The sequence below is a fragment of the Stegodyphus dumicola genome, chromosome 3, assembly GCF_044657685.1.
Source record: "Stegodyphus dumicola isolate Sdum_Otavi_A_Nest chromosome 3, ASM4465768v1".
Taxonomy (NCBI): Eukaryota; Metazoa; Arthropoda; class Arachnida; order Araneae; family Eresidae; genus Stegodyphus; species Stegodyphus dumicola.
This window is the reverse complement of record NC_140770.1, coordinates 15,463,325-15,482,389: the sequence shown is the minus strand read 5'-3', so window position 1 is coordinate 15,482,389 and position 19,065 is coordinate 15,463,325. Positions and strand designations below refer to the sequence as shown.

The 19,065-nt window shown below is 32.9% G+C and overlaps 1 protein-coding gene across 1 annotated transcript in view; it reads right to left on the bottom strand.

The window, feature by feature from the left end:
- Nucleotides 1–19,065, bottom strand: part of LOC118186408 (glutamate receptor ionotropic, NMDA 3A-like) — a 221,883-nt gene that overhangs the window by 168,829 nt on the left and 33,989 nt on the right. The window lies entirely within an intron of this gene.

The following is a 19,065-nucleotide window of genomic DNA, read 5'->3' as shown; positions in this document are numbered from 1 at the left end:
CGAATATTTCACGTCAACGCTTGTAAACAACACAGAAAAGGAATTGTATTGTTGGCAAATTTATTTATATTCCGTGCTACTTTGCGCGTATTTTATCTTGCCATCTAAGCTGTTACTGTAAATTACCATCCGAACTTATAAGGCAGTGGTGACCAACCTTTGGCCTATCGCGAGAACATTTCCAGAACATAACGTTTTTGTTAAACATATCAGGACTAGTGTTTCTTTTGATTTGCTTTGGAAACATGAATGGTCCTGAATAGGAACAGGGAGCTTACTCAAGCTATGTTCAAGAATGTATGAAGTAGACAATACAAGCAGGAAGGGTATACGAAACCCTTTATTTTCTGTACTTTACAGGAATTTCCGAAACTTCGGAATACAGAGACCAACCACTTGTGGTCTGAACGTAAGAATATAAAAACTACTAACTAAAACTAACTTTGAATTAGTATACAAGTGCCTAGCACTAAGATTGGCCTGTATTTAAAGAAGGGTACGTATGTAGTACGCCGAGCTGCTAAAACTACGATACGTCTGCAATTATCAAGAGGGCTAAACCTCTGGCCTTGAAGGCAACCAGCAACAGAGTGAAAACTCGTAAAACTACAGTGGCAAGCGGCTTGCTTCCAATAACTCCTTCCTCTCTCTTGCTTGGCAAAAAGCCACAACTTAAGTACTTGGCGTTAGTAAGACAATTTGCATAAATAAGTTAAAGCGTTTAATTCTGGCCGGAAGTAGAAAATAAGAAGTGATAGTACAGTTTTAAAATAAAATAAACGTTAGTAAAACTTAGGATCCTTACAAACATATTTCCTATCTTATGTGATACGTCTGAAATATTAATTTCGGCAAAGGGTTTGAGATGAATAATAACATTGGTTGAACTTTATGCAAATCAGGAAAGCGATTTTCAAAATTATTTTTCAGTGCATTTAGGTTTCAGTGCATTTAGGCACAGGTTTTCAACCCCTGTCCTCACACCTTGAAGAGAAGGACGCATCGTTTTTGCGACACCGTTCGTTGACTATGATTTGCTACCTGCCAGTCGCTGGGGCTGACCATCAAAGAGGGACATCGCCCAGCGTCTCTGGGACGCCCCCCGAATTAATAGTGCCATTTTCTCTAGGACGTCAAACCCCCCGGGCGCCCAATAAATGACCTTTCTGGAGCCTCCAGAACCATTAGTTTCTTCATGTGTATGCCCCCGTAGCCAAGACGTAAGTAAGCCAAGTTTCGTAAGGTTTGGCAGAAAGGACATTTTAATAAACGCACATATGAATCGTCTGCTGAATTCAAAGTCAGTTAATAAAAAGGATGATATTAAAACATTACGTAACTTATATGATAGCTTAGAAATTGAAATTAGATGTTACAGTTTATGTAGCTGGCCACGAGAGGGCGCAGCGTTTTTTATTTTTAGCTTGTTATATGTTTCTTACCGTATTGCGGATTTTTGAGATAGATCTAGTGGCAACCAAAAATAAAAAAAAAATAAAAAAAAAAAAAAAAAAAAAAAACATGATGAATGTTCTAATGTAAGCAGACAATTGTTGTAAATTGCTGTAAATAAAGCTTCTGTGTGATAAAAATGAAAAGGAATTCCAAGCGTTTCCTGTGGATATTCATTAAGAAATGTAAGCAAAATTTCACTTATCGATGTTCTTAAATGTAAATAATAAGAATAAGAAAAAATGATCATAAGTTACAACACTGCCTAGGTACAGATCCTAGTCAGTAGCTTTGCGCAGTTCTGTACGTCGATCCCCGGGGGGGGGGGTGGCAAAGAGGCAAGATAACGTCTGTCTTTGGCAACAGCTTTGGGCAACATACAGGTGACAATACGACTGTGCTCAGTTCCGCTCTCCCCTACTTTTGAAGGACAGCACTCCTAGGGGACGCATCCAACGTTCCCCCACCCTCTTCCTCTACCTGCAACCTCTCGAGAGGACTTTCGGCTCGTCGCATATTTAAAGTGCCCCCATGCCGCAACAGATACTATACGTCTACAAGCATACATGCTTTATCCGAAATTTGAACGAAGAAACTTACATTAGTGTTGAAATTTTTTATGTGAATTCACGCTTAATGAAAAAGTTTTTCTTTCGAAAATCGAATTCGAAAATTGAGATGAAGAAAGCCGGGGATCGTATCAGAACCGTTCGCTCAATGAAAGGAGTCGGTTCTTTTTGATGACTCAGCACTTAATATGCGACCCCGACTCACTTTATAAGATATTTCTCACCGCCTTCTTAGCATGCCTTCGTGGTGTAATGGTTAGCACACTTGGCGCGTATCAGGAGGTCCGAGGATCGTTGAGGGCATTGCTCATAATTCATGTCTCCTGGTTTCAAAATATCCTAATGTCCCTACAACTTGATAAAAGTGATCCGGAACGGGGAGTGAGCCAAGAGCGTTGAGCGAAGATGGAGCAAATAGCGGAAAGAATCGAACGAGCAGTAGGATCGGAGGAATCACCTCAATCAAATACTAACTCCCGGAACTGCTTTCTTTCAATTGTAGTTCTGAGATTCCCTAAAATCCTCTTGTCTACACAAAACTAACAATAAAATTCTAGCAAAAAATTTTCCAAAATACTGAGAAATGATAAAAATTAAGCTCACTTTTTAACTGGGGATAAACTGTCTCTTCTCCCCTAAAATGGAAATCGAACTTTTCTGGCATGTTTCCAAAAAGATTTAGTCTTTCACACAGTGAAATGATTTAGTTCGTGAATCAATAAAAGATCTCTGTTCTTGGCATTCTTCCAACAATAGCTCTCTGGGAACTGTAAAAGAACTACATTCCGTTTTCTGCAATCGGAGTAAATTCGTTCGGTAAAGTGAATAGATTCCATGAATTAGTTCTGCAGCAGATCGTCCAACTCTAGTCGAAAATGAATGTAAACAAAACTCGATTTTTCGAAGTTTTTAGCGTAATCCAACCGTGATTTCGGTGGTGTTTCCATTACACAATTGATTTTATCTTAAATATCATGCGTAGGGCTACTAACAGGAATAAATTGGGTTTGCTTTGGTTTATTTGATTATGGCAAAGCACTCAAAGGGCTATCTGCCTAAGGTAAGGGATGCCTTCGTGGAGGACTTTCTAAAGTAAACTGGCTCCTATACAAGTTTCACGCAATAAAACACACGAAAACGCCCATGACGCCAGCCCATTCCCTTAAACTCCAACCCCGGACCGAACTACCAGTGTTTAGTCTTATTATTGGTCGGCCGCTTGTAGGCCCAGGAGGGCCAATTTGACAAATATCTCGAAGATATAAATCCTACTGTTAGCCCAGTAGTTTCAAATCAGGCAAATCAGGTTTTACAAATCACGCACAATTTCAGATGTAGATCTTCAGTTTTCTAAACACGCTTCGGATTGGAATTATTCAATTATGGCAAAGCACACGAGAGCTATCTGCCTAAAGGGAGGGATCTCTTCGTGGAGGACTTTCTAAGGGAAACTGGCTCGTATACACGTTACACACGGGGAAAACCACGAAAACGCCCATGCAGCCAGACCGTTCGCGGGATTGGAACCTCGGACCGAACTACCAGTGTCCAGCGTCTTTACCGCTCGGCTGCTGGTGGGCGCTAAACATGCTTCGGATTAGTGCAAATATGTGTTCTTGCACGGGACTCACAGTGCATTGACTGTCTTTCTTTATATCACTCTACTATGTGTATGTACCTGTTTTTTTTTCTGTGCTCTCTGTTTATGCATTTTACGCATTGTGCTTTGTGTATTGTGCCTATGCATTTTTATGTCTTTTTATGCGTACGTCTTATTATCCAAGTATTTTTTGTTTAACTACCTACTATCTGTAACACCACAGCTTGCCTCTTCAATCTGTAATACAATCCTACTAATGCCCTTGTAAGGCCATGTACTTCCCTTTGACAACCTCAATAATCTTCTGGTGCAGCCTCGTGTGTTCCAGGAAGCTTTTGCCGTAGTTAGAGGAGGGCATGGAACACATATCTGTTTACCTCTGTTAAGACACCAGGCGTTCCAGTCCTCTGTAACCTACCTACCACTCTACGGTTTCAATTCTACCCTAATCTACACAAGCGCTTCACATGAAGTAAAAAACATTTGCCAGAAACAGGTCTATTTATAAATGTTTTCTGTTGCTAGAGTAAATGATGTTTACAATGGACTTTTAAATGGACAAAGGACTTCTGAAGCTCAAAGAAATTTAAACTGCAGTGCATAAGAATAATTACATCACTCTTTATTAAATTTCTCTTTGAAAATTTTGATTTAAAATTGGCCATATTTGTCTGCATAAAGGTTTTAGTTTTAATACCGTATCACCAAAAATAGTGGTGATAGCTAAAAAATTTACCTTTTATAATTTCTAGAAAATTTAATTAAAACCAAGTAAATTAACGTATTTTTACCTCAAAGGGCGTTAGCCCAGAAAGTCTATTAATTTCTTTTGCCATTTTGCGTTGATTCTCTTTCTGCTTTGATTCATTTTTCAAACTGTTGCCACTACAGTCCTGTATTATATTTAAAGAAGCTGAATAATGAAGAATCTGTATAAATCTATGTATGTTTCTCGCATTGTGATAAAACAACGGTACCTAGAGTCATCCCATTTTTAAAAACGTAATCCTCCAGCGAATATCGTATGTGGAAGCCGGAATTTCGAATTTGTTTTATTATCTATTTCATATTTTGTAACACTTTAACGAATTTTTTGATTAAGAAACTCAACGATTTCAAAGCGAGCAATGGCGACACTGTACTACGGAAAAAAAAAAAAAAAAGAAAAAGAAAAAAAAGAAAAAAAACATTTTTATCTCCAGCGCGTGATATTATGCATCGGAAATTCTAAAGATATGCTCACTTTAAAATTATTTTGCGATATTGCTGTTGAACTGAATTTTATGCTTTAAGTGCGAAGAATAGGATACTTAATTAATAAAGGTAACACACAAAACGTTAAAGAATGTCCCTTTGGGCATAATGTAAAATTTCAAGCATTCAGAATTTTGTTTCCTGTAGTTATTTTTATTTTCCCTTTTATCTCAGAATAATTTATGAAATATAACCTCTCTGAGGTGACAGGCTATAGCCTGAAATTCTCAGATTAAAATTATTTTTTTTTTTCCTGTGGCGTAAAAACTTTCAGTGAAGAGTTGTTTTAGCTAAGTATTTTTAATACTGATAGAATAAGCGTTCTGTCGAACACATATTACGTATGCACGTTTTTTTTTTAATCTGCACAACAATTGCAGTCCTGTTCAAGATGGCAAATTTTTATTCTTATTCTTCCTCTCTCAAAACGTTCACGTGATCTACTTCGAATCATTAACCTCGCTCTCAGCTCATTAACTCAGCTCAAAGTAGATACTATATAATGTAAGGAATAAAATCTTTTCATGTAGAAAATCTTCAGCTTAGTTTTTATTCACTGGCTCTGAAAGAGGTAATGCAAATAAGAAATCCTCAACAAAATGCTTTTTCTCTGAATTTATTTACTATCTTACCTGCATATAACGACATTGCTATTTCGTTTTAATAAATAAAAACACTTTTAATGACTTAAAAACATGTCAGGACAACTTCTAAAATTATTACCCTTGATTATTTTCTCTGTTTTCTTAGTAATTCTTAGCCCAAAGAGGCAATTAGCCCAGAACGGGTATTAATTTCGTTTTGGCATTTAGCGTTGGTTCACTATAAACTGCGTATAATTTTTCAAACTTTTGCCGACGAGCAAAAGCCCTCATTAGAGAAATTAAATAATAAAAATTTTATGTGATATTTGAACTATAAAATTAAAGTAAGTTTGTTACTCTGCAGAGCATATTATATTAAAAAAAATCTGATGTGTACACCACATGACTTCCTTGTACGGAATATTAAATTGTACGCATTTTTTCTTGCATTTCATTTAAACGTATTGGATTGAATTAAATCTACTTCGTCGACAGCGCATAAAACCACAATCAAATAAATGTATTCTTTAAAATTCACTCTATTTGTTTACCATAGCGACATTCTGGCCCTAAGTTCACTTAACAGTATTATATTTCGTTCATATTCTATTTCAGAATGCACAAAATTTACATCATTTAAAGAATTATCTAATCCTTGCCACATGTTCTATTCAAATACCATAATAAAGCTAGAACGATGTATAAAAGAAATTAAGCAAACAAAACAAAAAAGAAACAGTTTTTCACATACGATTGAGTATTTCTCATTCAATAAATTCAGTTCTCACTTCGCGACAAGGCAAAAATACATAAAAACTCAAAATATCTGTATTAAAAATTACGAAGTAAATCTTAAACACTTATTTCCTGGAAAAAATTCCAGAAAGAATAAACATGATTTAATTCGCAATAATAAATAAACGCTTTATCTTTGTTGTTGCGAAGCTACGTGTTTCTAAATTAGCAACAAATCCACTAGTCTGCTGTTTCAAATGTAAACAAGCAATGGCCGCCATAAAAAAAATAATTAAGCTTAGCGGCACTTAAATAACTTTAAAATTGTTGATAATTCTAAAAATATTGCATAGAGATTTACTAAAGGCATAAAAACCTTAACAGGAAGATAAGAACAACATAATTCAATCATTTTTAAGGCAAAAAATGTACAATTTACAAGCATATAAGAGTAAAGAAACTGAGATCACTGAGCCGGGTAACAGAGTGGATATATATATATATAAATATATTTATATACGTTTGGTGAGGCCGATTGCGACCAAAATACGAGGTGCACATCTACATGTTATAGCAGTCCTATATACAAAATTTCAACGTTTTGAAGCTACTCGTTTTTGAGTTATGCAAGATACGTACGTACGTACATATGTTCGTACCGACGCCACGAAAAATTCTCTTCAGAATTCATTTTAAAGCAGTTTTATAATTTTTTTGGAGGAAAAGTGTGTTTTATTCTGTCCTTACGTACAGATATCACGGAAATACATCGTTAAATTGCATTTGAAAAAGGTCAAAATGGGATATTTTCGTTGAAATATGCTGCCTGAAACTTTTCGCAATTACAATACTTCCTTTTTACTTCGTACAAGGAAGTAAAAATCTGATGTGTACACCATATGACTTCCTTGTACGGAATAATAAATTATACGCATTTTTTCTTGCATTTCATTTAAACGTGCCTAAACGGCTGGTAATTTCGTTTTGGCATTTTGCGCCAGAAACTTTAATAGCCTGAATCACTTTCAAATTGTTGCCACCAAATATTATCGCTTTGTATTATATTTAAAGTAATTAAAAAATGAAGAATCTGCATGAATGTATGTATGATTCTTGCACTGTGATAAACCGACGATACCTACAGCTAACCAATTTTGAATATCGTACGTCTCTATCCGAATATGGGCATCTGGAAGCCCAACTTTGGAATTTGTTTTAAGATCTGTGTCATCTCTACAGATAATAAAAGAAAGAGTCTGTCTGTGTTTGTGTCTTTCGTTCGTGTTACGCGTAAGCTAATAGACTCAGGACTACGAAATTAGGTACTTGGTGCATCTAAACAAGAGCCAGTGCACATCGAAGCGAATTTTTCAAAATTCGAATCAGATTTTTTTTTATTTTATAGTTTTTGATGAAATCCCATCCTTTTGAGTAGTTTAATTCTTTTTTAGAAATGTGGTTTTGGCAACAGTTTTTCATCAATTGATTTGGATACTGAACTGTTGACTGTTTTCGTTTGAAAATATGAGATTTATTGCTTATGTAATTTTTACTTCCTTGTACGAAGTAAAAAGGAAGTATTGTAATGCCGAAAAGTTTCAGGCAGCATATTTCAACGAAAATATCCATTTTGACCGCTATCGAAGTCAATTTAACGATATTTTTGCGTCATATCTGTACGTAAGGACAGAATAAAAGACTCTTTTCCTTCAAAAAAATTATCAAACTGCTTTAAAATAAATTCTGAAGAGAATTTTTCGTGGCGTCTGTACGAACGTATGTACGTTACGTGCGTACGTATCTCGCATAACTCAAAAACGAGTAGCTTCAGAACGTTGAAATTTTGTATATAGGACTGCTATAACATGTAGATGTGCACCTCGTATTTTGGTTGCAATCGGCTGCACCAAACGTATATAAATATATTTATATATATATCCACTCTATTACCCGGCTCAGTGATCTCAGTTTCTTTACTCTTATATGTTTGTAAATTGTACATATTTTTCTTTAAAAATGATTGAATTATGTTGTTTTTATCTTCCGGTTAAGGATTTTAGGTCTTTAGTAAATCTGTGTGCAATATTTTTAGAATTATAAGCAATTTTAAAGTTGTTTAATTCCCGCTAAGCCTGTTTTTAATGGCGGCCATTGATGTTTGCATTTGAAACAGGAGGCTAGTGGATTTGTTGCCAATCTAGAGAAACTTAGCTTCGCAACAACAGAGATAAGCATTAATTTATTATTGCCAATTAAATCATGCTTAATTCTTTCTAGAATTTTTTCGAGGAAATAAGCGTTTGAGATTTACTTCGCAATTTTTAATATAGATAATTTGAGTTTTTATGTATTTTTGCCTTCTCGCGAAGTAAGGACTGAATTTATTAAATGAGAAATACTCAATCGTCTGTGAAAAACTGTTTCTTTTTTTTTATTTGCTTAATTTCTTTTATACATAGTTCTAGTTTTTTATAGTATTTGAATAGAACATGTGGCAACGATTCGATAATTCTTTAAATGATATCCATTTTGTGCATTCTGAGTTATAATATGAACGAAATATAATACTGTTAAGTAAACCTAGCGCCAGAGTGTCGCTATGGTAAACAAAGTGAATTTTAAAGAATGCATTTATTCTATTGTGGTTTATGCGCTGTCGGCGAAGTAGGTTTAATTCAATCTAATAAGTTTAAATCAAATGCAAGAAAAAATGCGTATAATTTAATATTCCGTACAAGGAAGTCATGTGGTGTACACATCAGATTTTTTATATCGTGTTTTAATTATATATAATTTTAATAGATTACATAGAAAATTTTGCATGATTTTTTTTTAGAAAACAAAGTTCTTAATTTCCCTTATACCATTGGAATTCTTAAGATTTTGCAACGGGAAATTGCTTAATTTATTTATTACGATAATTAGTACTTGTTTTAGGTATATTTCGTATTTCACTGTAATTTTTTTAATATGTGATACCTTTTTATTGATTTTCGTTTTTTTGATAAAGTTGTTCTGCAGCTGAAAATTCTTTGCAGTTTTTAAATTTAATGTTTAGTGTTTCCTTTAGCCATTTTTTCGGTACATTTAAATACAAGACGAAGGCTGGCCAGCGGCTAGTACATAATATCACAAATTCCAAATGTGGGTTTCCAGACGCCCATATTCGAGTGGAGAATTGCGTTATTCAAAATTGGATTGCTCTAGGTACCATATACATAAATGTATCTTCATATATTTTTATTGAATTGTTTTGATACAGTTGTTCTGCAGAGTAAAATTCTGTGCAGGTTTTAAATTTAGTCTTTGGTGTTCCCTTTAGGCATTTTTACGGTACCTTTAAAAGCCAGCCGAAGGTTATGGGTTTTTGATAACTCATAACCGATAAAGCAGTTATGAGTTTTTGATTAAAAAGCTCAACGATTTCAAAGCGAGCAATGCCAACACTGTACGAGAAAAAAACATTTTATCTCGAGCGCGCGAGACTGTGTATCGGAAATTCCAAAGATATGCTCTTTTTAAAATTATTTTACGATATTGCTCTTGAATTGAATTTTATGGTTTAAATACGAAGAATATGGTATTTAATAAATAAAACGTGATATGTAAAATAAAAACGCCCCTTTTTTGCGTAATAAAAAATGGAAAGAATAAATAAATCACTGCACAGCTTATCAACGAATTTTCAAAATAAACAGCACTTAAATCCCCTAGAGTGCCGTTAAAAAAAAGGATAAAAATACGGTATAAAACAAAATCTCTTCTGACGAGGTTTGCTAATGGAAGGCAACATTTCTTGCTAAATTAAATATCATTTTGATTCGAATGAAGCACTTCTCGAGCTAAAAATACACCTTGAACCCCGAGAGGTTAAGGCGGGGGAGGTACAATTTGTCATGTAATCCTTGTCGGTAGTTAGCGTCTCGAAGGTAATTCAGCGTAATTAAACGCACCCTCATTAAGCGACGCTATAATCTCCTAAACAGGAGTTGGGAGAGGGTGAACGCGACGAGAGGACAACATAGCCGAAGAAAGAGAGGGGTTTCATAATGTCAGCCAATGGAATCATGGGAGAGTTACGATAATGGCGATGATGTGCTAAGAAAGTGGAATTTCGGAAGTTCTAGAAATGCAGGATAATACAGGACAAAAGCAAACGTTTTATTTCTTGTTGTAGATTAAAAATAAAGGAATAATTAGGCTTAGTTTTTTTAAATATAATTTCAAATTTTAACATTAAAATGGACCCATTCCAATTTTGGGGTTACTGCGCTACGTTACGTTACGTTTAGTTGCAATGGCATTTGATATCCACGTGACCTACGGAGCGTTGTTATTGCAAAAGATATAACATCTTTCATTTCGTTAATTTCCACTTAATCTGCAGTTCCTACAGTACTGGAATTCAATAGGGCTAAGAATTTTAACTTGCCTTTCAAAATATTTTTAAATATTAATCCGTTGAGCTATTTCAAAGCAATAAAAGCCTTTCGTACTAATCTGTGCATTATATTAAAAAAGTCTGATGTGCACACCACATGACTTCCTTGTACGGAATATTAAATAATAAGCATTGTTTCTTGCATTTCCTCTAAACTTATTGGATTTAATTAAATCTACTTCGCCGACAGCGCATAAACCACAATAGAATAAATGCATTCTTTAAAATTCACACTATTTGTTTTTCATACCGACACTCTGGCACTAGGTTCACTTAACAGTATTATATTTCGTTCATAATATAACTCAGAATGCACAAAATTTATATCATTTAAAGAATTATCTAATCGTTGCCACATGTTCTATTCAAATACTATAATAAAACTAGAATGATGTATAAAAGGAATTAAGCAAACAAAATAAAAAAGAAACATTTTTTCACAGACGATTGAGTATTTCTCATTCAATTAATTCAGTTATCACTTCGCGACAAGGCAAAAATACATAAAAACTCGAAATACCTGTATTAAATATTAGGAAGTAAATATTAAACACTTATTTCCTCGAAAAAATTCCAGAAAGGATTAAGTATGATTCAATACGCAAATAATAAATGAAGGCGTTATCTTTGTTGTTGCGAAGTTGTTTCTCTAGATTGGCAACAAATCCACAATTTTGCTGTTTCTAATGAAAACAAGCAGGCCTGGTAACAGAGTGGATATATATATATATAAATATATTTATATATGTTTGGCGCGACCGATTGCATTCGTTTTTGAGTTATGCGAGATACCTACATACGTTCGTACAGACGCCACGAAAAATTCTCTTCAGAATTCATTTTAAAGCAGTTTTATAACTTTTTTGGAGGAAAAGAGTCTTTTATTCTGTCCTTACAAACATATATCACGAAAATACATCGTTAATTTGCATTCGAAAGCGGTCAAAATGGATATTTTCGTTGAAATATGCTGCCTGAAACTTTTCGCGATTACAATACTTCCTCTTTACTTCGTACAAGGAAGTAGAAATCTGATGTGTACACCACATGGCTTCTGTACGGAATATTAAATTATACGCATTTTTTCATGCATTTCATTTAAACTTATTAGATTAGATTAAATTAAACCTACTAGGTCGACAGCGCACAAACCACAATAGAATAAATGCATTCTTTAAAATTCACTTTGTTTACCATACCTAGGCTTACTTAACAGTATTATATTTCATATTATAACTCAGAATTCACAAAATTTATATGATTTAAAGAATTATGTAATCGTTGCCACATGTTGTATTCAAATACTATAATAAAGCTATAACTATGTATAAAAGAAATTAAGCAAACAAAACAGAAAAGAAGCAGTTTTTCACAGACGATTCAGTATTTCTCATTCAATTAATTCAATTTTCACTTCGCGACGAGTTAAAAATACATAAAAACTCAAAATATCTGTATTAAAAATTACGAAGTAAATCTTAAACGCTTATTTCCTCGAAAAAATTCCAGAAAGGATTAAGCATGATTTAAATAATAAATGAAGGGTTATCTTTGTTGTTGCGAAGCTAAGTTTCTCTAGATTACTTCGTACAAGGAAGTAAAAATGCTACTATCCGTACCGTAATATAATAAATTTGCTATTTTAATAATAAACGAATCGAAGGCTGAACGTGAGTATGTTTTCTTAAGGATTCACACGACCATAAATATACTACAAATAAAAAGTCTGACTCCCCCACGACCTTTCACAAAATTTTCTCTGAAAAGTTAAGAGCAAATTTTTATTTGCTTTAAAAAATCACCGCCTGGAAGTACTTTTATTTGATACAATTATATTTTTGAAAGAATAAATTATTGTCTGCTATGTGACAATTTTGTTTTCATGCAAAATAGCGCTTTTAAAGAAGCAATAGACGGAAGACTATGTTTGTACTCTTTCCGAAGAAAATTATTTTTATTTAGGTATGAAACAATGCCGTGAAAGCCATGATTTTTGGGTATCTACAACAACGATAGATAATACTGTCAATAAGAAAAGAAACAAGTAATATAAATTTTTTTAAAAATCAATTTGTACTTAGATCAGCAGAAGAAAATTTTATTTTAGTTACTTTTTATTAACATTATTAAAATTTTTCCGTTTCTAATTTATGAAGCTGATGGTGGTCTATTATTTTGTATTCTATACATCCCTTGTAATGCTTTATTATTGCAAGCAACCTTTCCACTGAGTTTCGAGCAGTCCAGTTCTTCAATTAATATTCCATCTATTGATTTCACACGACTCAAGGCGACATACGATTGACCACTGCTAAGAGATTTTGGTCCTAGATATATTACTGCATAATCTACAGTGCTTCCCTAATCGTCGTTTGCGTTGTGTTGTAGTTTCTTTTCACATTCTTTTAGCATTCTCCGTTTGGGAAGCAAGGGCATTTTAAAGGGTTATATTTTAAAGATATATTATTATCACATTAACATAGAAATATGGAGAGAATTTTTGCTACATAATGGGACATCTCATCTGCTTCATCCAAATAAAAATTACAATTCTTTAATTCCATACACTTTAAAAATCTTTAGAACTCTTTCTTACTGTTGCCACTTACTTTTGTTAAACATTACAATCCCATTCATCACAGTCATGTACTATTATTTATAAGATGTTATAAAAATAATTTTTTCAGCACTCGAGAATTCCTAATAAACGGTCATTATCTGTAAGTCTTATAATATATTTGAAAAAATAGCTTATTTTAGTTTCGATAAGCAGGAATAAATAAGTAGGAATCAATCGACTTTAATATGTGGAAAAAACTGTATTAACATCAAGTGTCATCCACTATATAAGTTTAAAAAAATGTATTTGAACTTGAGTGGATGAACAAAAAGTATTTTATTAACCATTGAAAATTTGAACAAGATATAGGAGGAGTGTGAGCTAATAGTAGGAATTTTTAAAAAAAAGGCTAAGTTTGGCTTCAAAGGAGAAAAATTGCTCAAAATACATATCCAAAGGATGCTTCGAACGTTGCAAAGGTAAGAACTTTAATATTAAAAGAAAATCTTCAAACGAAAGTTACAAAATCATTAAAACGCTTAGTGTCAAGTGTAAAGAAAGTGATTAATGCTGATTTGAATCTTGAAAAGCGAAAAAATCGTATCGCCGAAAGCAGAATGCGCTGCAGAATTCTCTATGAGAAGCAATTATTCACATAAAAATAGAAAAATGTCATAATAGGTGAATATTGGATATACAGGGACGTCATTCTGGAACAACATGTACGTTTGTTTCGGGGCGGCATGCGCGCACAATTTGTGTTTATAGATGACAACGCCCGTCCTCACCGTGCAAACATCGTAAGCAAATTGCTTCAATCGGAAGATATCAATCACCCTTATGGACTGGCCAGCATTTTACCGCACTTGAGTCCAGTAGAGCACGTGTGGGACATACTTGGCCGACGAGTTGCAGCCCGTCAACCTCCTCCTACATGTCTACCGGAACTTCGGAGAGCATTGCTTTTTGAGTGGTGTTATATCCCCCAAGATCAGATCGATAATTTGATACTCAGTGCCTAGGCGTTGTACGGACTGTATTGCATCGTCTGGGAGATATACAGTGTATTAACGATCATACCAACCATGTAATATTGGTTTTTTGTAAATAGTTTTTTTTTGTAATTTGATCCAGGGAGAAAAAATCTCTAATTTTTTTAATAATATCAAACATATAGCATCTTTTTTTATCTTTACTTTTTGTTTAATAAATAAGCTTTACAAATAAGCCAAATTTGTTTTGCTTCCAACTCTTCCTTTGCCTGATTTTGCATTATCCTTAATTTATGGACATGAGTGTATTTTAAAAGCAATTACTTCCAACTTTTTACAACTGACTACATAACATAGCTGCTTTGGAAACTAGTAACCAGAAATTTGTGTTGCCACAAATATTTTTGTAATTTAATCCTCTTTGTGACAAAATATTTTGCCGTGTTTCCACCTTGCGCGCATGATATTTTAAAAATGGGTAATGGTACATACTGAAATTGGATGAAATTCTTTATATGGGCACTATTTTCTAACTGAACCAACAATATAATGAATATTTTAATATTGAAGAATTTTATGGGCGGAAACATTAAAAAATTTTTAATAAAATACATTTTATAAACTCAATACAAAATAAAATAAAAATTTAGCATGAAATTTTTAGAATTTTAGGTTCACAGTAGTTTCCAAATGTTATAAAAGCTATATATTAAATATGGAATCAAGTTATGAAACAAAATGTTTTAAACTGCGCGCGCAAGTTGGAAACATGACGAAAAATGTTGTCACAAAGCGGATTAAATTATAAAAATATTTGTGGCAAAACAAACTTTCTGATTACTATTTCAGAAAGCAGCTATATTATGTAGTCAGCTGTAAAAAGTTGGTAGTAATTGCTTTTAAAATAAATAAGTTATCCCAATTCTCGCAACAGTCACCTATGCGAACAATATTATGGGTTTTAAGGTGTATGAGTCCCCTCAAAAAAGAAACATAAATAAAAGTGTCAAATTCTTATCTATTAAAAAAGCTCATAAGACAACCATTTTCATTTTATGCGGACGAAAGTCGTTTTGGAATTTCAGTGTATTTATCAAATAAACAAAAATTAACTGTTATATAAAATATGAAAGCTTTCAGATTTTACATTACACCCAAAGGGGCGTTTTTTTAACTTTTTTGTGTATTATTTTTATTTATCATGTTCTTAGCATTCAAATCATAAAGTTCAATTTAATAGCAGTAGCGAAAAATAATTTTAAAATGAGCATATTCTTAGAATTTCCGATACACAGTGTCGCGCGCTGGAGATAATTTTTTTTTTTTTTCTGTGCAATGTTGCCATGGCTCGCTTTGAAATCCTTGAGTTTGTTAATCAAAAATTCGTTGAAATGTTACAAAATATGAAAACGATAATAAAACAAATACCAAATTTGGGCTTCCAAATGCCCATATTCGCAGGAGGATTAAGTCATTGAAAATTAGATGGCTCTAGGTACCGTGGTTTTATCCCAATGCAAGAAACATACATACATTTATATAGGTTCTTCATTATTTAATTTCTTTAAGCATTATAGAGTTCGATAATATTTTGTGGCAACAATTTGAAAAGTTAACCAACGCTTGTAGTGAATCAGCGCAAAATGCCAAAACGAAATTAATAATCCTTCTGAGCAAATTATCCGTTTGGACTAAAAATTAAATAAATCTGAAAGGTTTCAGACTTTAACAGACTTTAATCTGAAAGCTTTCACACTTTAACAGTCACAGTCTACTGTTACACTGAACTCCTACTAAAACACTTTTTCTCTCTTTTTAGCTTTATTATTAAGAATCATTTTCTTCGTACTTACGCCATATAGAAGTCAATTGCAAAACTACGAAAATTTTAAAAGCAGTATAAGAGTATACGTTTAGAATTCCCGATGTGGCATTACATGTTGGTACACATTTTTCTGTTTATTCTCAGCTCATCTTATCAATGTTACGAAACCTTATTTGTCTTTCTATTATCAACATTTTGTGTGTTTGCTTTATTTATTAAACATCTCGTTCTTGGGACTTGCGCACCATAAAATTCGGTTCAACAAAAAAATCGCAAAATATTTCACAACAGCATACAGTGTCTCAAAAAAGTGATGGAACACTTGTGCTTTACAAAAGGAAACTGCAATAAAATTAATAAAAAAACATGTAAAATTTTTTTGTGGGTCTGTTTCATACTTAAATTTAGTAACAATTATTACATAACATACATTTTCTCAAAATATTAAAATATTAATTTAATAAAAATACAATTGTTTAGAACGGAGCAGAAAATGGCTCACTTAAGTGATGGGACACTTACTTCTCCATCAAATATTTATCCAAAAATTTTACTTTTTAAAAGGTTTTAATATTTTGTTGGATTTCCTTTTACTTTTAAAACATGATTTAATCTTCTTGGGATGGATTCGACTAATTTTTTTTTTTTTTTTTGTGATTTTTGAAGTGATTTTACCCCATTCTTCTTGAAGCACCGATTTTAATTGTTGTTTTGAAGAAATGGTGTGTTTGCGAATTCTTGCCAAATATTCTCTATGGGATTTAATTGTGGAGATTGTGGGGGTGTTTTTATTATTTCAGGACAGTTATACAGCAGCCAGAGTCTAACGTTCAAAGCACTGTGCTAGGGGTCATTGTCCTGGTAGAATTTAAAATCGTTATGAAGGTTCAATTTTTGTGCTGAAGATTTCAAATTTTGATTTAAAATGTCAATATACTTGTACTGATCTGTTATACTGTCAATAAAAACAAGATTACAAACTCCAGCGGACGACATACACCCCCATACCATAACTCCTCTTCCACCATGTTTTACTGTTGGCACCAATTTCTGTTTGCGAAATTCTTCCCTGGGTTTTCTCCACACCAAGATTCTACCGTCAGAACCAAATATATTAAATTTACTCTCATCAGCAAATATAACTTCATTCCAGTAATCAGAATTCTTATTTATGTTGGATTTTGCGAAAGCCAGTCAGAGTTTTCTATTCTTTTCATTTACGAAGAATTTTTTCCTGGCTGCTCTACCGTGATATCCAGTAGATCGAATTACTCTTCTAATAGTCTCAGAATTAACAATTACTTCATATAATGCTTGTAAATCAGGCAGCAACTTTAAGAGCACTCATTCTTGGATTTTTTTTTTAAATATTTCAAACGATAATTCGCTTTATTCCATTGGATAGCTTTGATGGTCGGCCAGGTCTTCTTTTATCCTGAATCTCATGATTCTTTTTATATCGTTTAATGATATTGAAAACTGTTGAATGACTCAGGTTAACTGTTTCAGTAGTTTCTCTAATAGATTTTCCACGTTCAATATGCAAATTAATAACTAATTTTCGAATTCCAGGCAAAGTTTCTTTTCGTTTAGCATTCATGGCTGCACAGAGCTAAAAAACACAAAAATTCCAAAACAAACTGGAGAGAAATACTGCAGACGATTTTATAAATTATTGCTAATTGCTTTTGAGTAAAAATAAATACTCCAAAAGATATTTTTATTGCTCACTTCAGACGATTTTTCTTGCATAGTACGTAGTGTCCCATCACTTAAGTGAGCCATTTTCTGCTCCGTTCTAAACAATTGTATTTTTATTAAATTAACATTTTGAGAAAATGTATGTTATGTAATAATTGTTACTAAATTTAAGTATGAAACACACCCACAAAAAATTTTACATATTTTTTAAATTTATTTTATTGCAGTTTCCTTTTGTAAAGCACAAGTGTCCCATCATTTTTTTTGAGACACTGTATCTTTAGAAATTCCATTTGAAAATCTTGTGCGTTGGAGATAAATTTTTTTTTTCGTACAGTGTTGCCACTTGCCGCTTTGAAATCATTCAGTTTGTTAATCAAAAATTCGCTAAAATTTTAGAAAATATGAAACAGAAAATGAAATAAATTCAGATTTCGGGTTTCGAGGTGGCTATGTTCGAAAGGAGGACTATATTATTCAAAATTGGGTGGCATTAGGCATTTTTTCACACTGCGAGAACCATACATACATTCATACAGAATATTCATTATTAAATTTCTTTAAATATGATACAGGTGGATAATATTTGGTGGCAGCAATTTGAAAATTGATATAACGCATTTAATTGTTTCACTACAAAATACTGTTTCGAGGCTTATATCCATTCGTGACAAACGTCCCTTTTGAGGTAATAAAATACTGTTCAAATTTTGAAAATGAAGTCTTGTTCTTAATTTTAGTTTAGCAATGAAAATGCTATTTCTTTCATTCTTGATACATGTGTTCTTCCTTGTTTCAATTGTGCTATACTGTGACCATTCATTGCAAAAAATTATTTTATAGGCTAGCGGGCAGCAACCCACGGAAAATTTCGAAGTTCTTTGTACCTTTGAAAATCAAATATATGAAAACATTCAATATGAAAGAAATTAGTCCGTTCTTTCCAAGAAACAACGAAATCGTAAATAATTTTTTGTTGCCAAACCAGGAAACAAAACCTTTTGTCACTTCAATTTAATACGTATGTCGTCGTGATTTGAATTTAATGTAATACAACAACATTTTCTTAATATTAATAAAACATTAACGTGATAATAATATATTTTATCAATTATACTAACTTGAAACAAAACAAAACAAAAAAAAAGTTACCAACAGCAGTTATTTATTTAAAATGCTGATACTAACGAATAATTTTTGGCATACAGTGACGTCACCATGTAATCGTCATGGACCTGGCAATCGTCTGCTTTCTTCAACGTTAAAACATGACGTTATATAATAATAATATGTTCAATGTTTGGCAATGCTATTTTTATTTCAAATTTTATAAAAATTACAAATTTTTTGAT